A 20334-nucleotide genomic window follows, 5' to 3' on the forward strand; every position below is an offset into this window, starting at 1 on the left:
GGTAATTTTCTTTGTAAAATACATTATCCAAAGATGCCTATTTGAAGCAAGATTTTAAATTTTTTTAGTTAAAATTGATACTTTTAAAACTTTGAGCATTTCTGCTAGAAGAATCATTGTGAGTTGTTTTTTGTTTGTTTTTGCAGTGTTGTATTTTGACATGATTGATTGAGTCAATCTTAGATAAGAAGCTGGAGAATTGTTTCTCTAAGAAATGTAGTGATAAGTATTTAATAATTTTAGAATATTGTCTATATGTTACATTCTAAAATGAAACACATTGTAATGGTTATTTTTAAGTCATACATAGAACAAAAATAAAATGTTTATATATATATATATATATATATATATATATATATATATATAAAAAATACTATCTGAGACTACCTTCTGAGGTGCTGAGTACTGTCAGGCTGGAAAAGCAGTGTAGAACTCACTAAACTATGTCCCTCAGTACGACATCTAAATGTTTGTTGAACATCTCCAGGGAAGGTGACTCCACCACCTCCTTGGGCAGCCCATTCTAGCACCTCACCACTCTTTCAGAGAAATATTTCCTAACATCCAACCTGAATCTCTTCTGGCACAACTTGAGGCCATTCCCTCTAGTCCTATTGCTATTACATGGGAGAAGAGGCTGATCCCCACCTCACCACAACCTCCCTTCAGGTGGTTGTAGAGACTGATAAAGTCACCCCCGCGTCTTCTCCAGACTAGATAATCCTAGCTCCCTCAGCTGCTCCTCATAAGACTTGTGCTTCAGACCTCTCACCAGCTTTGTTGCCTTTCTCTGGCCATGCTCCCAGGGCCTTAATGTCTTTCTTGTGGTGAGAAACTGAAAACTGAGCACAGTACCTGAGGTGTGGCCTCACCAGTGCTGAGTACAGAAGGATGATCACTACCCTGCCTCCTACTGGTAACAGTATTTCTGAGGTAAGCCAGGATGCCATTGCCCTCCTTGGACCCCTGTACACGCTACTGACTCAAGTTCAGCCGAGCATTGCCCGGTACCTCCAGGTCCATTTCCTATTTACATTCTTCCAGCCACTCTGCCTCAAGTCTGTAGCATTGCATGGTGGTTGTTGTGAACAAAGAGCACTTAGACTTGTTGAGCTTCATCCCATTGGCCTCAGCTCAGCTTGTCCGCATCCTTCTGTGTCACATTCCTATGTCCAGGCAAATCAATGCTTCCTGCCTACTTGGTGTCATCTGGAGACTTAGTGAGGGTACACTCGGTGCCCTCATCCAGATCATCAGGTTAGGAGAATACTGTGGGAGACAGTGTCAAAGGCTGTGCTGAAGTCTAAGTCTTTCCCTCATCCACCAGGCGAGTCACTCAGTCACTTGAATGAGATCAGGTTGGTCATCAAGCAGGACCTGCCTTTAATGAACTGGTGTTTCATGAATGCTTGGCTAGGCCTGATGCCCTGGTTGTCCCGCATATGCCGTGTGGTCTCCCTCTAGATGATCCGTTCCATAACCTTTCCTGACACTGAGGTCAAGCTGACAGGCCGGTAGTTTCTCAGATCTTCTGTACAAGCCTTGTAGATGGGAGTCGTGTTGGCAAGCCTGCAATCCTCTGGGACCTCTCTAGTTGACCAGAAACGCTGATAAATGATGGAAAGCAGCTTGGTTATCAATTTCACCAGCTCCCTCAGCACCCTTGGTTGGATCCCATTTGGCCCCGTGGACCTGTGGCAGCCAGGTGGAATAGTAGATCTCCAACTGTTTCCACCTGAATTGTGGAGGGTTTATTCTGCTCCCCATCCAAGACTTCCAGGTCAGGAGGTAGAGTACCCTGAGGATAACTGGTCTGATTTTAAAGACAGAAGTAAAGAAAGCACTGAGAACCACAGCCTTTTCCTTATATTCAGTGGTCACAATCATTGCCACATCCAGAAAAGGATGGAGATACTCCTTAGCCCTCCTCTTATTGTTAATACATTTGTAACAAAAAGTTTTTTTGTTCTCTTTTATGCCAATGGCCAGCTTGAGTTCAAGCTGAGCTTTTGCCTTTCCAATATTCTCCCTTGATATCTAAGCAACTAATTTGTGCTCTCCTTGAGTTGCTTGTCCCGTCTCCCACTGGAGATACATTCTCTTTTTTCTCCTGGGGACACAGGAAAAGCTCCCTGTACATCCACTCCAGTTGTCTTCCCTGCTGGCTTTTTTTGCGGCTCAGGGGAACAGCCTGCTTCTGCACCTTGAACACTTCCTTCTTGAGGTGTGACCAGTCTTCCTGGACCCCTTTGCCCATCAGGACTGAGTCCCAAGGGACTATTCTTCCCGGTGTTTTAAACAATTCAAAGTCCATCCTCTGGAAGTCCAAGGTAGTGGTTTTGCTGGCCCCTCTCCTGACTTCATCAAGAATTCTACCATTTCATAGTCAATGTTAGGGACTCCACATCTGCCATCAGTCCTCTGTGAACAGCAGGTCTAGAGGAGCACCTCCCATGGTTATTATGTTTGCCCACAGCATCAGAAGTGTATGTTGGTGGTACAGCAGTAGAGGTTTAACTTTCCCACCAATATTCTGTTCCATTTTGTTGCTGTGTGACACATGGCAGCAGAGGGACATGCTGAGAGAGTGGTGTCTGTCATGGGAAGAGTGGATGGAGCGAAGTTGTGGAATTAAATTCATAAATGAGGATAAAATGGCACCCCTCAGCATTCACTGACACTTGCTGAATATTTCTGGAGACCAAACAGTGGATGTGAGAACACTGAGGTGGTGGTGATACATTTCAGCAATAACAACCGTGGGTCTTCTCTGTTTGTGTAGACTTTTATGTGTGCAGCATGCAGGCTCTTGTTCATCAGCAGTGATGACACCAGAAATTATCTTTATTTTTTCAATTTTTTATGGTAATAACAAGGTATTGTAAATAAATATGTGCTTGTTAAAGATTATGTAATAGTGAAGAAGTCACATGAGAAAGAGAACAATGTTAAAATGAATGTTGTCTAGCATGATTCCGAGTGTCAGGTGTGTGTGGTAAAATATTAGTTGTCATTGCATCCAACATAATATAGTTCTTTGATGTATCATTACTGGCAGTGATGTCTGTTATATGCATTTTTTTAATGTTACAATTATTTTTTCAGTGTATTTTGTACTCATTTTCAGTTATTAAGCTCCTCAGTTCAGCATCTAGTTGTTCGCTCTTTTTCTTCTGTTCTTTGGTGTATGCTTAGCTTGTGTGTGGTTTAATAATTAACAGTTTACCTGAGATACTGGGCTGTGACAAGGCTGCTAAGCATCACACATGGAGTACTGCTGACATACATCCAACTTTCTAGGCTGTGGGAATAGCCTACAGTTACTAATCTCCATTTCCATGTTCTGTAAGGTGCCTTCTTTGCCAGCAGCCGCTTGTTTTCTTCTTAGCCAGTCTTCATCTTTCTGTCATAGAATCATAGACGTTAGGAAGGACCTCTAAGATTTAAAATACGCATTCTAAGGAAGATTCTTTTGGCCAAATTTGTATCATTGCAAAGAATACGAATTGAGAAGTTAAGGGTGTTTTTTTTTGTTGTTGTTTTTTTTTTTTTTTACCAACAGCCTGAGAATAGTTCATCTCTCCAAATTGGGGAAAAAATGATATTGAGGAGTTGGAAGGTCTGAAGATTTAAACATTCTCATAATTTTTTGTTGTTATTAATGATTTCTTTGAATTTAAAAAGGTGTGCTCATTTGACACCTGCTTAGATTTCTGCAGAATTCATTGTTACTTGCCACTTCAATGGCATCAGTGTCAATCTTATAATACTTGTTGGGAATGGCTGGAGAACTGCTGCTACATGCAACAGTGAGATTGTCAGAATGTTTCCTGAAAGAAAATATGTATGCTCTACCAAGGCAATAAGAGGCCAGCTTCTGAAAACGTTGTGCAAGTCATCACAAGATATGGAATGTTACGCTGCTTACAAACATAATTTTCTGTACTAATTTCCACGTCGGGTTGTTTCTTAATCAAAGTTTGGACCAGTTCACTCACAGTAACGCTTAAATATTTAAGTAGGTCTAAACATACTGATCAACTTCAATGTCTAGTGATCCAGGTTTCTTTGACAGTTGTTCTGGGGTCTCTCAATACCTTATTTTCATATGAACATTAATAATCCTTTATATCTATTTATATCTGTTATACATGATAAATTCAAATCTGTGTTTTTATGTTTGATTGCACCGTCCATAGACAGATGATGCATAAGGATTTTTTTGAAAATTTACAACAATAATTTTATTTCCTGTCAGTTTATTGCTTTCATAAGATTATTATGAACATGGGTAGTTTAGATTATGATTTTCATGCTATAGTGACAAATTCAGGTTTTCACTGCAGTTTTAGTGAATGAAATTGAACTTTTGTGTGTGTGTGTGTGTGTGTGTGTGTGTGTGTGTGTGTGTGTGTTTATCCTTTATAGAATATTCTGGTCACATTTCAGACCAGCCTTTTGTGCCTGGTGTTTTGAAAAGGATACCACCTCCTTTCATATAACTCAAAGCATTACTGAAAAACCTTTTTAACTTAAATTTTGCTGTAATTTTTAACAGTTAGCTACAAATGCATTAGTCTTACAGCCCATAATATGTTTATCTAAATACATGTGAAGTAGAAAGTACATACTTTTTATTTCCCTGTTGTCACTGTTCTTGTAGCACTTAGTTCTTATGTACTCTTGCTATTTCTGAATGTTAATTTTTTATCTCTCACGACTTTATAAATTTAATATATTTTGCAAATGAGTGATGTTATTGAACACAATAATGCAATTTCAAAAAATGAAGATACTAAAAATATTTATAAATTTCATTAAGAATTATAAACAATTTACTGAAGTATATCCAGTCTTGTTTAAAATGAAGTATTTTTATTGCTTTAAATTTTTGTACTTCTGATCTTTACATACGATCATTTTATTCTCTATATTTAGGTTGATTACATTTTTTTCCACCATTTATGTGCTTTCTTTTCTTCTATGCAGTGCACTGATTTTTGCTGTTGTTCCCAGAATTTATGGATGGTGTTTTTAAAAATGTTTTTGCTTCTCTCTCCTTTAAAGCAGGATAAGTACAATTTTCAGAAAGCCTAGAACCATTAGTTTGTATGCATTATTTCCAGCTATCTTCTCTGCTTTTCACTGCTAGTTTTTGATCTTCTATTCTCAGCCTAATAGCAGGTCCTTTACATATCATTTCCATTTTGTCTCCTGATTATTCTCTTATGTGCTTGGCCTTTTCCAATTACTCATCCATCTTGCTTTTGTTCCTTTCCTTGTCTACCCTTCTACTTCATGTTTTTTCAGAATAGTCTGTGGGAGTGCTTGGAGATACAAGAGGAGCAATTTCTCAGTTGTTGACTTAAGGGTAAACAGCTTAATAAATTTGTAGGGGCGCAGTTTTTGAGAAAATTATAGTCATCTTCATCTTCTAGCATGTTTACAGATCTGAAGGTGCAGTGTCAGTAATCTGTATATAGAAGATGATGTTGTGAGCAATTCATGCATTGTTAACTACGGTCTCCTGAGAAATTTATCACAGTCACAGTTAAAAAGCTTGATATTGCCAATTTCTGTTAATGAAGTTTCATGGCTATGCCACATTTAAGATATTGTTGGAGTTAGTGCATTTACTAAAAATTGGTTTTGTTATAATCAGGTTTTTAATATCATAAAATATTTGTATTTCAATATGTGCAGGCAAAATCTTTTTTTCTGTGTCTTATTCTCAGAATTGCTGAAGTTCTTAATCTTCTGAAACTGCCTATGGGTGAGAGGGTAAAAGCTACAATGAAATGAAAATAAATTTGTAATGGAAGACGTTCAATAACGTGAAGTATGAATAAAAATACATATGCCACTTAGTTTGAGTAGATGAGTAGCCCTTTTTGAGTTTATGTATGCGTTTGTTGGAATACATGTTTTCACATATATGCGTGTGCAGAAAAACAGTATGTATTTAATATCTTATGTTTGTGTATATAGAGAGTGTGTTGAACTGAATCAGTTCCACTAGCATTCAGTGATTCGATGTGTAGAAAGTATGATAGAAACAGAAAACATGGGGAGGAGTTCTGCATTCATTTTCTCTGGTATAGTTGTGATAGTGAATTATATCCTAACAGGAATTACAGAGTTCCAGAAGACAATATTAACTTCTTAAATCAGGTTGGTGATTTGGAATTGTCACTTAGAGCAGCCAGACCTGCAGGTGAGAGATTTTCCATAACAGGATGGAAGTTGAGGCCTTAGGCTCATTAGAGCTATCAGCTAGTTTGTCTCACTGGCCTTAGCAAAGAGACGCCCTGTCCTCTTCTATGTAAACAAACTTTGGTGTCTGCAAGGTTCATCTGCTTCAGTGACATTGAAGGGAATATCACAGAGTACTTAAGATAGATTATTTATTGAAAACTGGACATAGCTTTGACTGTCTGTTCTTTTTGTCAGGGTGCTTCCTGTCTCTAATGCATCCTTCTGCAACACAAAAGCACTTACCAAGCTGCAAATGATGACTGTAAAACTTAGTTCAGATAATCAGTACTTAGATTTTAATTACAAACCAGTAGGTATTTCTACAGCAGAACATGCTTAGTTTCTTTGTTGTTGTTGTTGTTTAATTCTGTATCTGTTGATGTTTTCTAAGCTGCCTGCTGTCTTTGAGATCACAGCCATTCATGTAACTTAACATTGCAATGACCTTTTATTTATAAAATTATTAAAACTGAAGTACTAGTGATCATACTCGAGATCTTTTAAAGTTTCAGGGGTAAAAGGTGATGAAACATGTTTGACTGCAGTTTTTAGTTGTGATCTCCCTTAGAGTATTGACTGTCTCCTTTACTAGAGCTAAATGTTCTCATTGTATGGATATAAGGTAGCTCTCTCGTGGCTTAGGTCTGTGGTTTCACAATGATGGCTAGTTAAACTCCACCACATTACTTTATCACTTCCCCTCCTCAAAAGAACTGGGGAAGAAAATACGGTGAAAAAGGACTTAAGGGTTGAGATCTTGACAAGGAAATTTCTCACCAATTACCATCATGGGCAAAACAGAGTCAGCGTTTAATATAATTCATTGCCTATTACTAAGAGAATGGAAGTGAGAAACTATAAGTAAATGAAAAACATTTTCCTCACATCCACTAGCCTTTTCTATCTCCTTCCACCATGCAGTGCAAAGGAATGAGGAATGGGGGCAGTTGTCTGTCTGCTTCTTCTCTGCTGCTCCTTTGTGGTCAGTCTCTGCCCCTGCTCCATGTGGGTCCCTTTCATGGGATGCCGTCCTTCTCAAATTGATCCTGCATGGGCTTCCCACAGGCTGCAGTTCTCAAAGCACTGCTCCAGCGTGGTTCGATACTGTGGGGCCCATCATTCATGAGTGCAGTACTCCAGCATGGGTCGCTGCAATTGGCAGCTCCCCCAGCCCTCCTGCCCCACTGTGGTCTCCTCTTCACAGGCTGCAGCTCCAGCCTGGGGGCTCAGTATGGGCTGTGGCCTCCTTCAGCCACATCGGCTACTTCAGTGTGGGCTCCTCTATAGGTGCATATGGAAATCTACTCTTTGTGGTGCACTGGGCTGCAAAGGGACAGGCTGTTCCACCATGGCCTCTCCTGGACTGCTGGGAACTTCTGCTCTGCAACTGAAGCACATCCTGCCCTCTTTCTGCTTGGACCTTGGTTCCTGCAGGCTGTTTCTCCCATTCTCTCACTCCTCTTCCCTACCTGCTGTTGTGAAGCAGATTTTCCCTTTCTTAAATGTTCCCTCCCACAAGTCCAACCAGAATTGTTCATGGCTCAGCTTTGGCACAGGCAGGTCCCTTTTATAGCAGCTGGATCTAGTTCAGATCTGCCATAGAGCAGCTGCAGGACTCAGCTTACAGATGCCATCCCTCCAACCCCTATGCTGTCAAAACCGTGATATGTGAGCCCAATACAGAATCTTACTCTAATATAGGTAAGAAGTTTGCTTTTTTTCTTTAGAAGAAGATACTGCAAGCTTATAAATTCTGGAGAGCTCCTGAGAATGTATTCCTAAGAAGTGCTCTTTCTTAAGCTAGCATGTGAGATATTTCTCTTCAGAAAAGACTATATTTGTTGTTGTTTTCAAGTTTTCTCTAGAAAACTTCAACCACTGAAGCATTTTGGGAAGAAAAAATTCATTTTCTGACTTCTGGAATCTGTTTTATGGCTCTGGCTGCTATCGCTATTGTGTAGACAATTGGTCTTAGCATTTCCAAGAGTGCTGTGTTCCTTTCTTAGCTTTAAACCTTAAAGAAATATTGGTGGTGCTGTGTTTATAGTTGATGTTATTTGGATTTTGTTTTCATTTTTCCTTGATTTGGCCATACCAGGGATAGACATACCAGAAAAATGTGCATCAACAAAACAATTTATTTGCAATGATAAGACAAAATGTGCCCTAGTACTGAAGGAATGGCAGTTGCTACTGAGTTTGTACTTCCAAAAGCCTTCTGAGTCAGTCAGCAAACGTTCTCACCCTGTGCTAGAGTGCTGTAGTATGGGTCCATTAAAGTACCAATCTGGAGGAAACATGCCTTTCTTAGTTCTGTTACTGAAGAACAACTTGTTCTGCAGTGCAAGCTGGAACAGCTTCAAGTTATTAGAAAGATTGGAGGAAAGACATAATGTTGAGTTCTTCTTGATGTCATGTTTTAACTGTTCTCTTGCAGATTTGGAAAAATTTTGTTGAAGGAACTGAATCTGCATAGACGTCTCATTTGGCTTGCAGAATCTATGTGAGTGACAATGATACAGAAGGGCAAAAGGGAGCTCAGTTTGACAGTGACATTTTGGATACAACTTGCAGGCCTTCTGAACATATTTGCAGAGAATGAATATTATCTTAAAGTATACAACTTACCGTATTGTTCTGTTGGAGTTCATTATAAAATATCTGTGAGACCATGTTGTGCAACTCCATTATGTTAACAACTGAAACTTAAACTTGAAAGGTTTTGGTAGATGTAAGTTGTAGCCTTTGTGCTTAAATTGATGAATGAAAAGAATTATTGTTTACTTTGCATTAGCATGCAGTAGAGATCAGATATATTGCTTCTGTGTAATTTTTCTGGTTTTGTGTTTGTTTATATTGTTACAGCATGCTATTGTAACTTTTTTTTTTTTTAAGGATGTGCCTGGAGTTGGGGGTTGACTGAGAAGAGTGTTAATCTATTTACACAAACTGTGTAGAACCATAGGAGGAGGCCTGCGGGGTTTTTAACGCTTCTTAGCCTGAAAGCACTGCATAACCCTTTTAGGTTGCGTAGCAACAGACTCCTAGCAACAATAATAGACTGAATTTCCAATAGTGACCAGGCCGGATGTAATAATAAAGCAAGAGTACAAACAGTTGTCATGGTTTTCTTTTCATAATAAACCATTCTGAATTTAGGGAGATTCTGTTTCTCAAAGTGGCAAACCTTTTTGCAAAGTCAAGGTACTTTTGAAAAGTTCTGATACCAAAGCCCTAACAAAGCTGCTTAGAGGGACTGACTTTGAAGTAGTAGTTTGAAACCTAAGAGGAAACAAAGGAACACTGAATGGATTATCAGGTGAAGAGGATATTTAATGCCTGCTTTAAATGGCTTTTAAATCTGAACATTTTCATATAAATTGATCAGTACAGGAACTTCATAGAAGCCCCTAGCTACTTGGGCAGTTGTGTGTTGTGGAAGGAATAGAATGAGTCAGGAATGAATTAATGAAGTTGGAAGGAGGCTTTCCTAACGGAGGTTACACTGTAACTGCCTACTATTTAGATTCTCCCTGTCTGTATTTGGAGCGTGTGATATAAGCTACCACTAGAGAGTAGTTGCTAGTCATAGTCAGGCTTTTCTGAAGTTACTATTTGCTCTATTATCTTTTGATTCAGCTAGCAGATAGCATGCAGTGGTTCATCTACTTTTTTTTTTTTTTTTGTAGAGACATATGTATTTAAAAAAAAATTAAGATCTTCCTTCATAAGATGAACAATAAAATATATTCCTTTGAACCATTAGAAATCTAACATTATTTATAAACATTTGGAGATGTCTTGTGAAGATTATATAAAAAGGAATTGTGAAGATATAAAAAGGAATGATGAATAAAACTGTGAGAAGCTGGCAGTCAAGTTTATTTTATGTCTTTCAGAATATCATGTTTTCAAGACTTGCGTTGTGTGAGGGGTAGAAATATGAGGGCAAGCAGGAGATTTGGAATGAGAGAAAGTTTCTCACAAAATAATAATATATATGTTTCTGGATGGTCACATCTAAGTAAGCCTGGCTGAGTTGAATATTGCAGTGCTGATTGCGAGGTGAGATACAGATCTATACTGTACATTAGATAAAAAAAACTTCATTTCCTGTATCTATTTTAGGGAATGGCTGAACTGCCATTATGAAAAAGTCCAGTTACTTTAACTGAAAGTCCACATTAGTTATTTGGTAGCTGTTACATTCCATTAAAATTGAACCCTTTTTTTCCTGAATAACTGAAAGCTAAAGTTGTAGAACTGAAGTTCTAAAGATGTAGAGCCTCTTAAGCCACTGAAAAAGAGTGGCAACAGTCTAGTAACTACACGGGACAAAATGAGAAAAAAATAAAATTTGAATACTGTAATGTTACTGAGTTGGTCTTGGGATCTTGTACTGGATTGTGCTATCTCAGTGGATTCCAGTGCTGGTCAAAAGTATGCTTGCTTTTCTCACAAGTAATTTCATATATTGAATTCTGAATGAAAAAGGAAGGGGGGGAAGAAGAAGAAGAAGCAGAAAACTACCAACAAAAACAAAATAAAACAGGGAACATACCTTCTGCAGTGTTCCTAGACAGAGATAATACTCTATCACTGGTGTTTTTACTTAAAAAAAAAAAAAAATTTAGTAAAGTGTAGACATTTTTAGAGGTTTGTAGATCAATTTAGGCATTTGTAGACCATTTTCATCTTCCTTAATAAGAGGTAGTATCCACTATGCATTATTGTAAATGTGAATTCCCCTAATCATGTGAATTCCCTAATGATACTTCTAGAATTTATGTAAGTTTCTGTAAGGATGTAAGTTGCTTTCCAGAACTGCAGTCATTGTCTTTGTTCCGCTACTCACACTTTTCTCAAGTAGTAGTTTATGTACTGGAATAGTCCTTTTTTCAATATACTAACCAGAACAGAAATAACAAACAATAATGTTGTTTATGTAGTGCTACTGAAGTGATTTTTAGGATTACAAGGTATTTAAGGTTAAATTTATTTTATGAGTAAAGAGTTTCCAGTAGTGAATGTTTTCAAGTGAAAACCAATATTGGTGTTAAATTTACTTGTTTTGTGAATGACTGCAGGATGTAATTAATTTTCTGGGAACCAGCTGCTATTTATGTGCTGCTAGAGCATGTATAGTAGCATTCTTGAATGAATTTACCCATATACAATTTTCACTGTGGGATCGTATACTGTATTTATGGCACAATTATCTGCCAAGAAGAGTGAAGAACATAAATGAGCTGTTTTTCTGCTTAATTAAATACTTAAAACCCAAGTTAATGAGCCTAAATCACATAAACATAGCATTTAATGGGATATAAGTACAGAATGTTCTTTGAACATTGATGCTATATTTGTGTATATTAGTGTCTCTCTTCCTCATGTGCCCATAAGGATTTGAAAATTAAAGTGACCTATGTGGAAAATTTAGGTGTAAAGAGGCTACAGTGCAGTTTCTGTGAATCAGTCTTGCTTTTATCTGAACAGGATTAAAGTATACAAAAATAATCTTCACTGTTGACCCGTTGAATTAATGGAGGGAACTGTGAAGTTGATAGATTAATGTCTGTTAGTTCAAAAATGATAGATAATGATATGTACTATTACAGGAAATAGTCTAGATTAAAATGAGTTTCCTTGTTCTTTAGATTCCTCATAAAATTTTCAGAATGCCGTTGGAGATTTGTGCAACTAAAAAAAATTGAACAGTTATTTGTGAAATTATTTTAATTTTATTTTTTAGGTTATAAACAAGAAAGCACATATAAAGTGTGTTCCAGTGCTCTGGAAGACAGTATTTCCAGTTTCTCAATTGCTAAAAAGTGAGCATGTATTTAAAAGACTAATGGAGACAAAAAGTTCTGTTGTGTTATGATACTCATTAAAAAAATTAGCTTAAAGTATAATGTGAATTATGTATTTACTGTGCTAACCTTAGACAGGGAAAAGATAGTTTTGTATGTCCCTTCTGTATTATCTGAAAAAGAAGCACCATTTATATCAGTGATTTCATATTTCATTATATGCGTCATGATGTGAGCACCTTGAAGACTCATATCCCGAAGTCTTGTGCTTTCATTTGACTTTCCTTTATGCTTGGGAATTAACGTTTAACTGTCTGTAGTTGTCTCAAAGTTCAGTTGTGTATTCTATTTATTCAGACATTAGAACACATTTTGAAAATAGTTAGGTATATATATTGTACTGGAAACAAAACAAGAAAACACCTCTTACTTAAATTGATCGCTGCATTTTTCCTGGTCATCAAAAGCTGTATGATACACAATGCAATATCTTATTAGATGTACTAACTTTCATGGTGTGCATAGCAGTAGAAGGAAGAATTTGTACTGGTTTTTGTCATTTGAAGTCCTTGTTTTGGTCTTTAGCAACATAAAACTAAAACAAACAAGAATACCTGCTATAAACTAGTAATTGCTGTCTTAATCAATTTCCTTGATTTTTATGCTGAGGAGGGGTACCTGTTTTTATGTGCATGCTTGCTTGTGATTCTTTTTTTCTTGCTCCCCCTTCACTCATCCTTCAGGTACGTCTGACAGTGCTGCCCTCTGATCTACTGCTTATATAATATTCTTCTTATTGGCTTTTTCTTTCCTCTTCCTTAATTTACTTTCTTTGAAAGGCATAATATTATTCCGATCTGGAAAACAGTTATTTAGAATGTGCTTGTTTTATTTTCATTACTGAAGTTTTCAATGCTGAAAAAATCTGTAATGCCATAGCTATGTAGATTTTCTTTGGTGTTTAGAGATTCCTTTATTTCTGGCAGTTGATAATCTCAAGTTTCTTAAGACTTCAGAAAGAAAAATGCTAAGTAAGCTTGGAAACCAAATTGCAAAAGAATACAAACAATTTTTGCGGCTTTTGATACAATTTTGTATCAGCTTATTATTGATTGATGAGGAAGTTGTCACTAGGGAGTTCTTTTTAAAGAACTCTCCAGATATTGTGTATTAATTGCTGTCTTTCAGAATTTGATTGTGAGGCATACAAGAAGTAGAAGATCTGTGTTTAGAACTTGAGTAGATTGTAGATCTTTTTAGAAGTATTAAGATTTCCTGTAGTAATGATGAAAGGTGCATACCTCTATGGCAAATTTTATTCTCATTTTTCCCTAGTTAATCGTGAAATGTAAGTACCAAGCCAAAATCAGAATCAGTAGCTCAAGATTATTCATGCCTTCAGAAAATACGGTATGTCACTGTGTTTGTGAATAGCAGTGATACCACTTTACTGTTACTTATTTACTGTTACTTACTTAGTTGAAATAGAATGAATTTAACTTGCAATTTTTAAACGATATTGTATTTAATAGAAATACAAGTAACAAGGATCATTCTTTCCTTTTCTGTAGAATGCATGTGTTTTGAACTTGAAGGTTGTGTTGACATAACAAATAATACACTACAGTCAGTGAGGTTCCTTTCAATAAGTAAATGGGTATACTGGCTCTCAAATATTAAGTGATGAACATGGAAAGTATGTGATGTTATTTAAAAATAATGTTAACACCAAAACACATATAAAATAAATGCGGTAATGTCCAGTGAAATAGTATTATAGGCTGATGTTTGACAGTTCTTCTCTAAACTACCCAGCTGAGTTATTTAGTCTAGATTTATTAACATGCAAATTATGACATCTTTCTGTGGTGTTTATTTTTTTCTTTCCCAAAGAGGTTCAAATACTGTTTCAGATTTCTTTGTTATTGCTTGCTTTAATGCCTGAAATGAAACAAGTATAGAGTTGAAAAAGTATCTTATACTAGGCAATAATGCCCTAAATGTTAAGCATTTAGTTCCCAAATTGTACGTAGTCACTCTTGTCTTCATGCTGCCGTTCTTTTGTATGCTTGTCAGTTTAGTTCTTTTTCTCTACTTAAATTGTATTGTTTTGGTTTGAGCTGTATAAGCAAAGTATCACTTGCACTGTAACTGTATGACTAAAACGTTCATGATTTCACAAATCTACACACTCCACAATGGCTTTGATCATAAGCAGATAACAGATTCTTATGTGGAGTAAGTTACCTTGAGCATACTCTTGAAGAACTGTTTAAATATTTGAAGTATGTGGAAAAGAAAAGAGGAAATGAAATTTTCAGGCAGTAATTGAATGTAAGTTCTATGAGTACATTCTGAGACAGTAGGTCTGGTGATAAAGAACATGAAGAAGGCCAAGGAACTCAATACATTCTTCACCTTGATATTTTTTTCATGTGTCCTGACCTCAAGAATCACAGGTCCCTAAGTCTAGTGAGAGAGCCTGTAGCGAGAAAGGCTTGTCACTGGTGGGTGAGGGTCAGGTTAGGACTGTTTACTGATGGACCATATGAAGGTTGTGATTATACTGTGATGCAATTTAGAAAGGATTAGGATCACAGATGGTGGTCTCCTGTACCTTCCTAGTCAGAAGAAGGGATTCAAAGAGGAGGAGAGGGAGTAAATGCATAGCCAGTGCGATAATTGAGGTTTTATGATCATAGATCTACCTTTGAAAAGCTAGAACTTTTAAGAGCTGATGGAATTCACTTGATCACGTTGGTCAAGAGCATCTTTGACAACTAGTTCACCAGACATAAAAGAGCTTTTGACTAGATTTAGCAGCTGAGTGGAATGGAGTTCCAAGGATCAGAGAAAATCCAAGAGCTGCTGATGGTACCGACAGGACAATACTTGTGAAATGCAATGGTGGGCTTGATCCTCTGAAAAGATGACATATTTAATAGTACAACTGAAGTGCCTCTATATCAAAGCACGTATCATTTGTAACGAGCAGGAGGAGTTGGAGTTAACTATCTAATCACTGTCACTGAGACTTGGTGGGATGAATCATATGACTGGAGCAAATGTCATTAAAGGAAATGCTATGTTTTAGCACCTCTGGAGAAATAACTACATGCATCAGCATTTGCTGCAGAGTGACATGCTGGAAAGATGTTTTCCTAAAAATGACAAGAGGTAATTGAATAGGTGTTGTAAGGAATCTCTGGAGATCAACTTGTTAACCCCCCTGCCAAAGTGGTTTCCCTAAAGTAGATGGCACAGAAAAGAGTCCAAATGAGTTTTGAATCAGAAGAGGGTGGCCAGCAGGACAGGGAGGTGATTGTCCCTCTCTATTCTGCTCTTATGAGGCCCCATCTGGAGTTCTGTGTCCAGGTCTGGAAGAAAGACAGAGAGCTGATGGAGGGGATCCAGAGGAGAGCCACAAAGATGATCAGAGGGCTGGAGCACCTCCCCTATGAAGACAGGCTGAAGGAGCTGGGCTTGTTCAGCCTGGAGAAAAGAAGGCTGCGGGGTGACCTCATTGCAGCCTTTCAGTACCTAAAGGGAGCCTACAACAGGAGGGGAACCAACTCTTTGAAAGGGTAGATAGCAGGAGAAGGGGAAATGGTTTTAAGTTGAGGGAGGGAAGGTTTAGGTTGGGTGTCAGGGTGAAGGAAGATTTAGGTTGGGTGTCTCTTTACTGAGAGAGTGGTGAGGTACTGGAACAGGCTGCCCACAGAGGTTGTGGATGCCCTGTCCCTGAAGGTGTTCAAGGCCAGTTTGGGTGGGGCCCTGGGCAGCCTGGACTAGTATTAAACAGGGAGGTTGGTGGCCCTGCATGTGACAGGGGGGTTGGAGATTCATGATCCTTAAGGTGCCTTCCAACCCGGGCTGTTCTATGATTCTGTGTGACTTAACAACCTCTCTGAGAAGCCTGTTCCACTGTTCTGTCATCCTCAAAGTAAAAAAAAAAAAAAAAAAGTTTTTCCTCATGCTTGTATGGAACTTCCTATGTTCCAGTTTGTGCTCATTGCTCCTTGTCGTGTCACTGGGCACCACTGAAAAGAGCCTGCCCTTTAGAAGAGTGGATAAGATCACCTCCAAATCTCCTCTACTCCAGGCTGGACTCCAGATCTCCCAGCCCTTAACTTTTCCTCATAAGAGAGGTGCTTCAGGCCCCTGGCCTTCTTCTTGGCATTTCACTGGACTCCCTCTGGAAGTTCTCTTTCTTTCTTGAACTGAGGAGTCCATATTTTCTAGATACGGCCTCACCAGAGCAGAAATAAAGGAACATACATAACCTATATAAGGTATGTTTGTGCTCTTTTGAAAATAGATCATTTCTGCAGCTAGTTCTTTGTCATATAATGCTAAAAGAAGGGGTGTTTGTTTGTTTGTTTGTTTCTATTTTACAATTGGAAACTTTGGAAGATTTTTAGTCCTTAATGTGCGGAAAGGTGTTATTATGTGTGCATAGGTAATACATGTGTATGCATGTATATACATCTGAAGTCACTTGTCTTAAAAATATTTTCATTTCTTCAATTTCTTTCCTTTGAAAGTCTACTGGACTCTCTACGTCCTCCATCTTTTGGCAGACAGTAATGATCCCTGATCCTGCAAAACGGGTAGGACTTTTTGTTGCTTCATTGAATACAAGAGAGTGGAATGTTTTAGCATTTTTCGCTTTCTCGATAAGTGGAGAAGAGAAAAACATTTTTTTTCTAGAACCTTCCATTTTTTTAGTAAGGTTTCCTGAAAGTAATAGGAATATTATTAGTTTCATGAACAAACAATTTGTAATAGCAATGCTAATATACTCTGAAATTTTATTGAAATCTTTGTTGTACAGTGCAGAGCCTATTGGCATCAGCAAAATCAGTGTTGAGTTACATGGCCCAGAGAGACTTCGTGCTACCAATCTATGCCATATCAGATTGTCTTTCAACAGTAAAATTTTGTATTAGCTTTTTGGCATTTCCATACTGGCCCGGATGTTTTAGAGATGTAATACTAAATGTTTTTACTAATGTTTTTAGTGGTTTTCTTTGCTGGATGTCAGAAATTATTGCATTACAGTTGTTGTTTGTAGCTGCAATTTCTTCAAAGTACTTCTTGGAGATGACTTTGTGTACTAATGTGAGGCAAATACATTCTTTCAGAGCTAAATCTTTCTGACACTTTTGAAGATAAATTGTTGTGGTTCAGCCCTGGTAGGCAGCTAGTTACCATGCACCTGCTTGTTTACCCTCCCAGGTAGAACGGAGGGGAGGATCCTAAAGGTAAAAGTGAGAGAACTCATGGGCTAGGATAAAGATAGTTTAACAGGTAAAGTAAAAGCTGCACCTGCAAGCAAAGCAAAATAAGGAATTCATTCGCAACTTCCCATTGTCTGGCAGATATACACCCACTTACAGAAAAGCAGGGCTCATCATGCATAAAAATCTCTTGAGAATATCTTGAGAATCATTCCCAGTATATGCCCATTCCTTCTTCTTTAGCCCAGCTGAGCATGAAATATGATACTGAATATTGCTTTGATCACTTTGCTCCAGCAGTCCTGTCTGTATCCCCTTCCAACTTCTTGTACAACCCCAACTGGCAAGGCAGCATGAGAAGCAGAAAATTCCTCACCTTTGTACAAGCACTAATTTGCAACAATTACAGTGTAATTACAATCAGTGTTAACACACTATTGTTAACACACTACTATTTTCATCAGAAGTGCAAAACACAGTGTCATACAAGACTCTGAAGAAAATGAATGCTATCTCAACCAGAACCATAACTTATACATTGTATTGAAGAGAAGAATCAAAAGGAAAACATATTCCCCTTGAACATTTTATTTTAGACTTGGTTGAATGTTATAACACTGTGTTTCCACAAGCTTCTGAGGCCTCTTGGAAATTTAATAGACTGGGAGTTGTAAGGAGCTTTTGCTTATCTTTCAGGCTGTTCATAAATATTACTTTGTAGACAACATTCTAAAACAGATTCCATGGATTCCACGTTCGAATTTGAACTGATTCTGTTGACAACAGGAGCTAAATATTGATTTTTTTCAGTAGGGACACTTTTGAAGTTTCTGAATGAGTAAATTACATACAGTTATTTGAAGTAAAAAGCTATTAGTTTTACAGTAATTTGTTCTTAGAAATGTTTTGTCTACATCAATTCCAGTGTATCATTCTGCCGAATAGCTTTAAAGTACTTAAATTTTAGTTGGCAAAAAGAGTGAAGGGATTTCTCTGCATGAAGTTGTTCATAGGGCATTTATAGCAATCAAAAACATTGTTTAACCATCTTGTGCAACACAACATCTTGAAAGATTGGGTCTTCGAGATGAAAGTATAATGTAGCTCTTGCATTTCTGTTATTTCCACACATGCATTCCTGGCTTGCAGATGAAAACACATAGTAACATAACAGTGGTTATTTTCAGTGGCCCTATTTGTATACTGTTTCTGCTCTAGATGCTTTCTGCATAGCTTCCATGTAGATATAGTGTTGCAGCTAGCTCATTGTATTCTTCCATTGTTAATGAGAATTTCTAGTCTACTTAAATGCCTGTTCTGAATGATACTTGAATCAGTCAAGATCAAAGAAGTCTACAATTTTCATTCATTTGCTTCCTGACATCAGGTCTGAACATATTTCTTTTATGGCACTTCAGACTTCCCTCGTGTCTGGACAATTGAGGAATGCACCACATCCCATTACCAGTTGGAAAGTAAAAGGCATTTTGAAGAAATCTTAGTATGCCATGATCACAAGGGGCATGAGGGGTAGATCGACTATGCAGTTGCAGCAAAGTGATAAATTCTTCTGTGAAACTGTTGACCTGGCTGCTAATTCTTCATACTTAGGGGATGGGGCAAGCTGGAGACAGTGGAAGGAATCCTTAAATGATGGAGATTGTTGCATCTCTGATTGAGATAAAAGGTAATTTCCTATCTTCAAACTACCATCTCAGGCTGACTTTAAGTGTAGGACTCCAAGTGCATCTCTTTATAATCATGAAAGAGTCTTAGAGACGAGATCTGCTGGGACCTAATAGAGTCCACCTGTCTTGACAATGGCCTTGTTTCTTGGCTTTTAATCTGGAAAAACTGCCTAAGAGGGCTTTAAGCTAAGATCTTTGTGGGAAGGAATTATTACCATTAGGAACACTGAATGTAAGCCAAGGAACGAAATAGCATCATCTGAGAGTGGTAAGATATCTGCGATGCTTCAGGGAGCACTGAGGGTTCACAGGTAGACCTGAAATTCTTGTATATGAGTGCACTGAGTATGAAGAACAATCAGGATGAACTGGAAGCTTTGGTCCTTTCCTCAAGTTACTTTATCATTGATGTTAGTGAGACTTCATGGAATGACAGCCTGGAGGGCTGGCTTAGGGGGCTGTTGGTTATTCACAAGGGGTAAGCAGAGGAATTTAGTGATCAATGAGATGACTACTTTTTGAATGGGTCTACACCTGGCTGGTGGCTCTCTACAGCTCAATTCTTAGTGGTGCTCCCTACAGCTCAATTCTAGGGCCACTACTGTTCAGCATTTTTATCAGTGATCTGGATTCAAGAGTGGAATTTGTTGATGTTACTAGACTGGGAGGTGTTGCTGAGGCCCTGGGAGCATGAGAGGCCTTGCAGAGGGATCTAGGTGGGTTGGAACACTGCACTTGAAATTCAACAAGGGTAAACACCAGGTGCTGCATATAGAATGGAATAATGCCAAACATGGGTACAAACTGAGAGATCAATGGCTGGAGGGCAGCCCAGCAGAAGGGAGTCTGGGAATGTTGATCAACAGCAAACTTAATGTGAGCCAGCAACACCCTGGCAGCCAGCAAGGCAAACTGCATTTTGAGTGCATTAAACACAGCATAATCAGCCAGCCTAAAGAGGCAATTCTTCTACTGCATTTTTTATTGGTGTGACCTCAGCATGAATACTGTGTGCAGTTATGTTCTCCATCATATAAAAATGATGATATAATTCTTAAAAGTGTCCAGATCTTGTCAACAAGATAAGAGGCAGGAAGACTCTCCTGTGAGGAGAGACTGAGGACGCTCCAGTTGCCCAGTCTGAAAAAGAGGAGGCCAAGAGGTGACCTCAGTGCTCCCTGCAACTCCCTAAGGAGAGAAAGCAGAGGGAGATGCCTGGCCTGTTCCTGGGAGCTGAGGGCAAAATGGGAATGGCACAGAGCTGCCACAGGAGGGTCAGGCTGGGCATTAAAAAGCGTTTATTTATCATAAAAGTGGTCAAATACTGGAACAGGC

General features: G+C 38.1%; 1 protein-coding gene across 5 annotated transcripts in view; it reads left to right on the forward strand.

Annotated features, from left to right (window-relative positions):
* The window catches only part of RFX3 (regulatory factor X3), a 124243-nt gene that overhangs the window by 15321 nt on the left and 88588 nt on the right, over positions 1–20334 (forward strand). The window contains exon 1 of one of the 5 annotated variants that reach the window (XM_031610462.2): positions 8693–8761. The exons of 3 other annotated variants lie outside the window; for them this stretch is intronic. The gene's annotated coding sequence lies outside the window, so the exon portion shown is untranslated. Of the gene's footprint in view, positions 1–8692; positions 8762–16657; positions 16682–20334 lie in introns of those variants that run through there. One more of the 5 variants, XM_090132231.1, reaches the window with a different exon arrangement.

This window comes from Phasianus colchicus, chromosome Z (genome assembly GCF_987193195.1).
Source record: "Phasianus colchicus chromosome Z, bPhaCol1.hap1.1, whole genome shotgun sequence".
NCBI classification, from domain to species: Eukaryota; Metazoa; Chordata; class Aves; order Galliformes; family Phasianidae; genus Phasianus; species Phasianus colchicus.